Source organism: Crocodylus porosus, unplaced genomic scaffold (assembly GCF_001723895.1).
Source record: "Crocodylus porosus isolate Cpor-Errol unplaced genomic scaffold, CroPor_comp1, whole genome shotgun sequence".
Taxonomy (NCBI): domain Eukaryota; kingdom Metazoa; phylum Chordata; order Crocodylia; family Crocodylidae; genus Crocodylus; species Crocodylus porosus.
Genome location: NW_017728932.1, coordinates 2,393,821 through 2,404,546, shown reverse-complemented (window position 1 = coordinate 2,404,546; position 10,726 = coordinate 2,393,821).

Here is a 10,726-nt window from a genome sequence, read left to right as displayed (position 1 = left end):
GCATTCCAGTCATAGTCAGATAAGCACTTCAGCAAATGCTTATGTTTAGCATGTGCTTAAGCGCTTTACTGATTTGGGCACTTAGGGAGAAATTTTCTAAAATTTTAGTTTTATTTCCATCTGCCACTTCTTTTGGTGGACACCTTCAATTTGTTTCACTGGTGTTGAGCTAAATGTTATTCATAAGTAATCCCAATGAGATTAATGGGTTAAATTCTACACTCACCTGCACCAGCCAAAATCAAGAGATAGGCTATTGACTTACAGGGCATTATTTTGGGGTCACAGCAGGGTAACACTTCAATTTAGGGTGATGCCAAAGAGATTTACGAGGGGCCAGGATCTAACCTAACCAACACAGAAATGGAAAATCTGATATTGTCTGTGGAGCATATACAAGAAGATAATCCTTGAACAATACAATGCGAGTAGATTTCAGAAAATATCACTATTATTGAAACCATTTAGACACTGAACAATAACTATTAATAAATAATAAAACTATATCAAAGAAACATTTCAGAAATGTTCTACACTTGATGAAGACACAGTAGAATTGGTATCATAATCTGGGAAGGTTTTCCTTTGCTGCAAGATACGATAAGATTCCCATGTGAATATTTTTATTCTTATTTTTTATTGCTCCATTATATAATATCTCTGCCTAAGTGACAGTGCTGAGCTTGGCATGGACCGAGAAAGCATGTAATATGCCTCTCTCACACTACTGTTTCTAAGGTCTGGGTTAGACTGTAATAAAGGTTAGAGCAGCCTGGAGGCTACTCTACCTTACATTCTGGTTGCAATACCTTCTATGGAGCATTGTGCCACCTGAGAATTGAGGAATATAAGAATGCTCCAGCCATGCTCCCTTGTTCCCTTTTTCATCCTAGCACGTTCCACATAAGGGTGAGGTTCTGCACATGGGATATGTCTTGCTTTGTACCATGCCATAGCGATATTTTTGTGGCTTCTACACTAGCTTTGCTAGCATCATGCGGCTACGATGCACCTATGAATTTCCTTTGTGTGCCTAATTCATCCATTTGTATTCTAATCTGAATTTTCTGTGTCATCTAACCCAGTATCAGTACTCAGTGACTGCAAATAGCTTACTCTGAATCACAACTGTGTTTCTGGAGACAGATAAATATCCCACAGATAAATATGACATATGCTGTTACAGGAGAAATCATTCTGGACATCCTAAGGATCATGTAAAGCTAGACATTATACTATTCTTGTGCTAATCTTCATCAGATCATACTAAAAAATAAGTGGCAAAAGTAAACAGTAAAGGTTATAGCATTTTGTGGCATGTAGGCTGCATGTCACTGTCAAAATGTGTATGTTACAACTGTCAACAACATGACACATGAAAAAGCAGCCATGACATGCCCTTCTCTTCAGTCTGTCAGTCTGTTTCTATCTGTATGTCCTAGTACTTTACTTATGCTCTTTGTTTTCACTTTTCTGATTTTTCTCTTACATCAGTATTACATTAGTGTAAATTCATTAACTTCAGTGTGCTTACTCCTATTTTACGCCAGCATCAGAGAAGAATCAGGGCATGGTATCTATTATCATCTTTCTAATTTATCTGTTTCACTCCCGATTAATTATACCCCATTGTAGCAATGTGGGAGCTCCCCAACCAGCCACAGCGCAGGTTTCCTACTGCCTCTGGGCACACCGCCCACCTATCTTTCCTGCCACGTCTTGTTGTTAAGTAATTACGGTCTTAATTAGGCGGGAGGCTGCCCATTCTGGGTCCTGGTGTCTAGGGCCTTTAGTACACACTCCTCTCTCCCCTTACATGTCCCATGCCTTGCAGATGTTCCTAACAACTGTGTAAAGCTCTGGCCTGAGGCCAGGCCCAACTCATAGCAGTATTAGGCCTCCCACAACCTGCCCTGTTATGGGCCACATTCATACCACCTCCTTCTCACTGAGGCCTCTCACACTCCACTGTCTTTCACACGGTCTCTCTCATACTGCCCTTGCTGGGCCTCGTTCATACCGCCTCTTCTTTTCCCCTGGGGCCACACTCATCCTGCCCTCACCCAGAGGGTCCTCAGACTCGATTCCCTTCGCTCCCCGGCCAGGAAGCGCACAGCCTTTTGGGCATCTCCCACCACCCTCATCAGAGCAAATGCTGGGCGGTATGCAAAATACTGCACCAACTCTGCCCTTGTATTATAACCGGGTAATTCCTCCCAGCTGCTCTTCATACTGGGCTGCTGACTTAGCCCCTTATTTCTCTGTGGCTTCTCCTCTGCCACCCTCCAACTAGCCTCAGGCCCATCTGTGGCCTCAGGCACCCAAAGGCTTATTACTTGGACCAAATTCGGTCCCCCAAATAAAGAGGACCTCAATTCATGCTCTCTACTCAGGGCATCAACTGTTCAGTTACTTAGGTGCAGCCTTTCAGGTGTCTCTCTGCACCCAGATCTGCACATACCCTGCCCCCTTCTCTGGGACCTGGCGTGAAACACTCCTGCAGGCTCAGGTGCCCCTCATCGGCATGCCTGGCCCACCACTCTCCTTCTCTCCCTAGGGTCTTACACTTTAAACAGGCTCAGGTGGCTGCAGCCATGCCTGGCTCCACTACCCACTTCAGGCTTTGCACCCCCATCAGACTCAGGTGTCCCACATGGACCTACTTGGCCCTCACTCCCTCCGATGTTACTAGTAACCCACTGGGTGGTGGGGGCAGGGGTTATTAAGGCGCCCCAATCTGCCTTTCACTGGGATGGTCTTCGAACCTGGCATTTTCTGGCCCTGCCTCGCCACTGGCAGGACCACCTGGCCTCCCAGTCCTGGTAGAATTCAGTTTTAGGTCATGCCCGGGACCAGGAGCCTCCAAGCCACCCCGTAGCTCCTGCCTTTACCTCTATGTTGTCTCCAGAGCAGCAGCTCTGCCGGGAGATGTTCCTTCCTCAGCACCTGGCAGCAACTGCTGCCTCCAGCCCTGTGTCTTAAGATGGTTGGTCACACTGGTGATGTGTAGGCCCTGAGATGGCCATGCACCCCTTGGAAACGCCAGCCATGAAACTGGAAGTGGTGGTGGAAGCGCACTTCCAGTTTCGCCGCTGGTGGTTCTGGGCATGGTGATCAGCCGTGGCTGCCCCCCCGGTTGGCGATCGACTGCTGGGGGACCTCCCCCTGTTGGCGAGCTGGTGTCCCCCCAGACTCAGGAGGCACCAGTCACCCATGGCTGCTCATCAAGACTGGGTTGCACCTGCCCGCTGCCTGGCCCAGTTCTTAAAGTGGCAGAGCACTGCGAGTGCTCCGCCACACCAGTGAACCCCAATATAATGTCATCAAAAGCATTTTCTTTTAGTAAATAGGAGAATCCAGATACGAGAAACCAGAAATCATACAGTCATCCATCCATTCATTCTTCCCTGTGCATTCCCAACTGTCTGTCTGCCTTACATTAATCACAGAGGTATCTGTATACGCAAGATGTGTATTGCAACAAGGACACAGGAGTGAAAATTCTTTGGATTCCTGCTATTTGGCGGTGAGCAGAATGCTGCAAGTCCCCTTGAGCAGGCAAGAGCTGGATCATTGAAACCAGAAGGTTTCTAGCAGTGGGGAATGACTGACAGATGGAGGGGAGAGGAGCAGGGTTCTGAGGGCAGAGCAGTGACAGCAGCAGGGACAACCCTGAGGGAGGGAGAGGTGAAAAGCAGGCAGAGAGGAGAGGTTAATAGGGAGCCAGAGAAAGTGTGTGAGAAGCACTATGACAGGGAAACGAGTCAATGAAAGGGAAGGAGAGAGAATGAAAGGGTGGGGGGTGGAGAAAGACAAATAAACCAAGATGGGGGGAGAGGAGAGTTCCTGGTCACTCTCTCTACCTGCTTTGAGGGGCATAAGGGATTGAACTACCACCTAAGATGCCTCCTGTTTATATGTAAAAAAAAATACTTTTCTTTTTTCCTTCCAGTATAATGTAAGTTTTACAGTCACTCACTTCTGAGGCCCTGGCTAGAAGCAAATGTAATGGAAAGTGGTAGGTATAGAGAAATGCATTTTGAGCACACATGTATGCAGAATATATTTTCTTCCCTTTCCTTCTTACATTTTGTTTTTTTACATAGTGCTCATTACCTGAGGGAGCCTCACAACCGCTAATGGATTTTGTCTTCCCAGTACCCCTAGGATCCTGGGAAGTATCTTGCAGAAGGGGAGCTGAGGCCTACGGGCAATTAAGCAACATACCTTACGTTACACAAGAGCTGTGCCAGTGACTGAACACAGGTCACTCAAATTCCAGTCCAATGGCCTCGCCATTAGACCATTCTTCCTACCCCAGGTATTATGTTAACAAGAAAAGAGACTAGAAATGTCAATTATTGTTCTGAATCACAAATGTTGGTTTGGGCCTCTCATTCCCAAACATGCCATGGAGCACGGAGCTGGAAGGCTCTGTGGCAGTGGGGAGTGACAGCTGCAGGGAGCAGGGAGGAGAAGGTCTGAAGGGAGCCCAGGGACAGTAGGGTGGGGAAAGGGCAAAGGCAAGAATTAACTAAGGTGCCAAGAAAAATGTGTAGGGAGAATAAGGAGAGAGATGCGGGAGCGAGTCAAAGAGAAAAAGATGCAGAAAAATTAGAAACCAGATGAACCAGCAGGAAAATGAGAGAAAGACGCCAAGAAAAATAGAGTGAGAAACTCGCCTGGAGAAAAAGAGGGGGTTAATCCCCACCCCAGGGCAGAGAAGTTTAATATTCAGCGGGAAAAAAATCCCTTTGCCTGAGAAGTCGAACTGAACAGTTGTGCCAATCACCCCCATGGTAAAAGAGCAAAAAGAAAAAAAAATCAGCTCCTGAATTCTTATTAATAAAGACTCTATCCTAAATGGGAGGAAGACTGGACCTCAACCAGCTGAGGAGAGGCATGGATAGGGTACAAAGGCTCCATTCAAATATTCCTGGCCAGAAGAATGAGAGCCGTGATACCAGCCCCAAAGCCTAGCAGCAGGAGGTAAAGTGGGGGAAAAATTATAAATTAAAATCAGAGTGGACCAAGATACTGATGTGTATTTAGCAGGGAACTATCCTACATTACCAAAGAGATGCATAGATAACCTGACAGGGCCTTTTCATTTTTAATTGCCTTGATTGTTTATGAGCAGGGTAATGATTTTGAAATTATTATTTTTTATAATTTTGTAATAATTACAGAGTAATGTGTTATCAGACCAATATGAGGTTTAGCTTGGTTAAGGGTCATTGTTCATTATGGAAAGGGTTCCAGTTTGGTTTATCCTCTTTGCTAGATTAGGGGCCTTTCATCTCCAATATTCTTTACAATGGGTATGGAGGATAAAATAGGACACGGTGTCACTGATGGTCCAGTGACAATGATGTAGCAAATCTATTAACTTAAAATTTGCATTAGTGATATGCTGGTGAGACAGTGGCATCCACATACATAAATCTTAGACTTTTTTTGGTTGCCAAAACTGGTCCTGTGCATTTATATATACAAAAAATTAAAAGAAAACTATTTAATATATTGGTAAATATGTGTAAATACTTATCATTAGTTACCAGTATTATTAGCTATTGTATCATTGTCAAATGTGAACTTCATATATATACATATATATATATATATATAGATATAGATATAGATATATATAGGTAAATGCTGTACTTACTTGTTCAGTATTATATTTGCTTAATGTTAATGGAAGTCAGCATATCCAGAGCAAAAATCTAACCTTTTAAGATATTTTAGGTCCTATTATTTGGCTCCTTTAGGCTGTGATGTCTCTGGATGCATTACTCAAAAGACCTCTGTGAAATCCTATGGAATATGAACTTTCATTTCTACCCAGAAGAACTTTTACAGTCTTTTCTCCAATGCCTGATGAAGGGTGGTTGTGCCCGAAAGCTTGCAATTAAATATTTTTTTTGCAAAAATCTTGTTGGTCTAATAAAAGATATCATCTCTACTACAAGTCATGATTGGCAAAGGACTATTCATATATAGAGTCATCCTATGGGGAAGCAAGCACATGTTTGGGGTTTTTTTAAAGGTATTTAAAGGAATTTTTGAAGATTTTTTTTTTTAACAGATTATACAAATATGTTTAAGCAAAGAGCTGAGCACTTCATCTCCTAGGAACCTTAACTGGAGTTAAGGGTGCTTAGACCTTGCCAGGAATAGCTCAATCCATACCTCATATGTTAAGGCCCTAAAAGAATAATACTCTAAAAAAACAGCACAGTTTCATGAAGCTTATTGTTACCCAGAAAAACAAATAACGGGTTTGATCCTGCAACCCTACTCTCATAAGAGTAGCCCTACTGAAATGAACAATACTATGTGGGAGAGTAAGAATTACTCCCTTGGGTAAGGAATGCAAGATCAGGCTGAAGTCTAATGTTAGCGATAGGCTGATCCTGTCAGATGAAGTGCCCTCAACTCCCACTGAGGTCAACAGGAGTTAAAGGATGCTAAACGCATTCCAAGGTTAGGCCCATTTTCTTCAAACTGGAGTTGAGATTTCTCAACATCTCTCAAAATCAAGCTGTACAGTTTATTCCTACTCAAAATGGTATTATAAAATGCTATGATACCTAGTCATAAAGCTTTTATATCAAATTGGCAATAATATGACAAGATGTAACTCCTGGAAAAAAGATTACAATGAAGTTAAAAATATAATAAAATGTTATTTATATATGGATTCATCCATTATGCCATATGACAATCATTCATATAACTTGACAGACATAAAACTCTGCTTAACACATTACTATCATAAATATTACCAGATATAACACTGTAATTTAATACTTACCAAATGTATCTCTAAAATATTACTCAATTTAAAACCTTGAATTTTAACCAGATGTGTTTTCAGAGAATGATACAGCTCAGATGCATTTTTTTTTTGGTTCAAACTGGGGTATTACTACATGATGTATTACACTGAGACTATTATGCCCCAGACCCAAACCACTACCCTGATGTTTCATCCTGGGGGCTTTATACCCTTGCAGCTTTTACCTAGTCGCCCCAAAGTAACAAAGGGGACATTGCACAGCATTGTTAGGAGTCTGTGAAATTTTACTTTGCAGATGCTTGGACACAGAACTGACCGGTGAAGACAGGAGGGAGACATGGAAAAGTGTGAGGATAGGAGGCTCAAATTCCTTTGACTGGAAACAAACAGAGCATGTTGTAGAAATTAGAGGGAAGGAACAGTTTTGAGGGGACCACTGGGGAAGAGAGAGTTCTTCTGACCCCAGTAGTTAAACCAGTCATGTACTGTCATACTTGGAATTCACAGCCTTATCCAGCTTCTGTCTCTTCGGCTGTTGTTATGAACTCAGGTAGTGACTGTGGTTGCATGCTCGATACCTCTCTGGATATGACCTCAAAGGACGCATCCAGGCGAGTACAGCTATGTGGTGTGTGGTGCCGCAGACCTATGCCACATACCGCACGTTCAGGCATTTCCCATGCCACTACCTTGCAGGATTCAGAGGTCAAAAAAACCCACACAGAAAAAAGCGGGGCGGTGCATGTGGAGGTAGCACACGCAGCCCAAAACTGGAGCCTGGCCAGTCAGAGCCACACTCCGGCTGCCAGCCAGGCTCCAAGCTGCAGGAGTGATGCGGCTGCGGCTTCCCTGGCCCCCAGGTAAGGCTGCTGGGGCCAGTATATTTGCTGGCCCCAGTCTCCCCTGCCCAACCTGGGGTAACCTGCTGCATACCAGATAGGGTTGCCAACGCCCCAGGATTGTCCTGGAGTCTCCAGGAATTAGATATAAATCTCCAAGAGACTCCTGAAAGTCACTTGGGCGATAAATGATAGGATTCATTAAAATAAACATTAAATGTTGAATCCGATGCATGCAGTAGTCGAGTGGGTTTTTAAAATGTAACAGTAATGTGCATTTGCCTTCCTGACGTAAAGTCAATAACGTTATTATGTCATGCAATGAAACCTCTTGGAATAGATAGAGGTGACAACCGTAGCATCAGAGAGAGCATGGCACAGCCATTCCCTGGGGTAAGTAGCAGCAGCACAGGGTGTCCCAATGCTAGTTGTCCCTGGGAACATGCGTGCTGGTTTGGACACAGCCAAAGAGCCTATTTGCCATAACTAGCAGTCAAGTTGAGTGAAGAACAAAGGTTGTTTGGTAATACCTTTTATTGGAGCAATTATATTGCTGGAAGGGGTGTTAGACAAACTTTTAAGCAGAAAGCATTGAGCACTGTCCCACCAAAGCTCTCTCAAAAGGAAACAAGACTTCCTTCTTAAAATAAGCTTAAACATCTGCTGCTGCAGTTTGGCCACATTACAGAGCTGCTGCAAGTTCTGAAGTGTGGATACTGCTGGATTCTGTAGATCTACCACTTTAGTTCACCAGGTGGAGGCCTGACATTTTTATAACCAAATGTCATTAGTTTTATTCCCAGTACAGTCAACTAACAATTTTAGCATCTGTAGGCATGGGGCTGATCATTACATGGAATCCATTAGCATAAAAATTGCCATCACACTTAGCATCCTTGTGGGTAGCAATCTCAGCAGAAACAACATGTGAATGGAGATGGAATCTGAGGTGATGGTGCATCTTCAGAACAGACTGAAGCAGATTAGTGGATAATTTCAAGAAATTTGCTCTGTTGCTTCCTGTGACAACTTTTTCAAAGATAGACATCATTTTCTCAGTAGCCAAAATCAGTACCTTTTATGAACACTAGATTCACTTAAAATATTTTAAATCATTCAGTTATAGTTATTCACATACACACACGTAGATCTATGTAGATCCTTTTGTCGATCCATACATATGAGAACTTTAAACACAGAATTTCCACAAATGCAAGTTTATTCTGGGTCTGATCTTCCATTCCTGAGATCTTCAAAATTTCCTCTGCAATCAACAGAACTTCTGGCACCAGAAAGACTGCAAGTTGTTATTTACTTACTGTGGCACTGATTTTGTTTTCCTAAAGCTGAAATGCACAGAACAAATAAATCAGGAAGTCAATATTTATTGTAAGTATTATGAAAATAGTATCATTAAAAAAATTATTACAATGTAAATTACCGATTTCAGTGGGAACAGATTTAGAGCCTCAATCTTTTATTCATTTATTTTGTTGTCAATTTCACACTAAATAAACAATGCAACGACTGTTTGTAAAAAGAAAAAAAAATGCCTATTTAAAATATCTTTGTTTTCTTTGGTAAACCCGTAAGCCTGGTAAAATGTGCTCTCATTTAAAACAGAAACAGCAAGGAAAATACTTCTTTTAGTAGGGAAGTTATTATTCAGCACAGGATCAGCTCTTACAGCTTTTAAGTCTCTACCTCCATGGATACTGTACACACAGGACAGTACAGTTAAGTCTGCAAACCACAAGTCTAATCTTGAAGACCTTTTTATGAGCCGTCCTGTTAGTCTGTGGGCAGTGGCACTGCTCAGGTATCGGATGTACATTTAAAGCCCCAATTCTGCAAAGACTTAGCATATGAGTAAAGCCCTGTGTACATTTAAATAAATTCCTCTCGGAGACATACTGGACACAGTGAGTCAAAGCAATCGGTATACACTTCCTTTTTCTTCAGCCTCTGCCTCTGTGCCTGACTAAGTTGGAAGTTCCTTAGCCCTGGGATTGCTCTTGCTGCATGTCTGGACAGGACCTGCTGCAAAGTGAACTCTAGTATTAATAGATATACCAAACTAATTATTAAGCGATTGAAATCACATTCTTTTTTAAAAGCAACTTTGCACACATGAAGCCTATTGATGTCCACGGGAAAATTGAAATGGCTGTTAATGAAACTATACGCATGAATTAAATTTTTCATTGATGTTAAAGCTTTGCAGAGTAGAGTCGAAATCTAACATTTAGTTTATTTTCTGAAAAAAGAGCTGTACTCGTTTGTATCTGTTCCTCATTATTCATGCTGTTTGTTTGGCTTTTGCTTTTCAGGGTGGAAAATGAAACTACGCTACTCAGTTTCACTTCCCAGCCCAGTCGGTTTACTTTCAGGTTACCGTGACCGAGGTGTAACTGCTGCAATGTTTGGGTTGAAAGGGAATGGTTCTTAATATTATATAGATACCTATATGTATATCTATCTATAGATATCTATATGATGGTTCTGTTTCAGTTAAAGCATCTGTGTGTGCATAGAAACCCATATTTCGTTAAAAAAAGAGTCTTGTTACAGAGCAAAAAAAAGAGGCCGTATTTGACATACTACTTCAATTCAATTAATTATTAGCATTGCTATTACTGTTCGCACATTTGTTTGCTCCGAGGCGCAAGCAGAGCCGGCCCGTCTCAACAACGCCGGGAAACCAGAAGCGAGCAGGCAAGTAAGTGAGCAGCGCGAAGACGAGCGTCTGGCAACGGTCTCTCCACGAGACGAGTGGATGTTGTGGGTATTTCCGTGTCTCCTTACAGGCTACAAAGCTTCGGTGGCTGTTGCTTTTCTGCTGATGTTGGGTGGGGTTGGGGGGGGCTGTTTTGGGGAACATCTCTACGCTGCATCTCCCGTTGTCACCTCCATCCCGAGTGTTTTCCCACGTCCGTCCGTCCCAGCCTGCCCCGGCGCCGTGCTCCGGGGGCTCCGAGGACGCGCCTTTGATCCTCCGCCTGCCTGTCCCGCGGCTTCCCCGCTCGGCCGCAGCCTGCCCGCTCCGGAGAGCCGTGCCCGGGCGGCGGAAGGCGGCGCGCCCGGC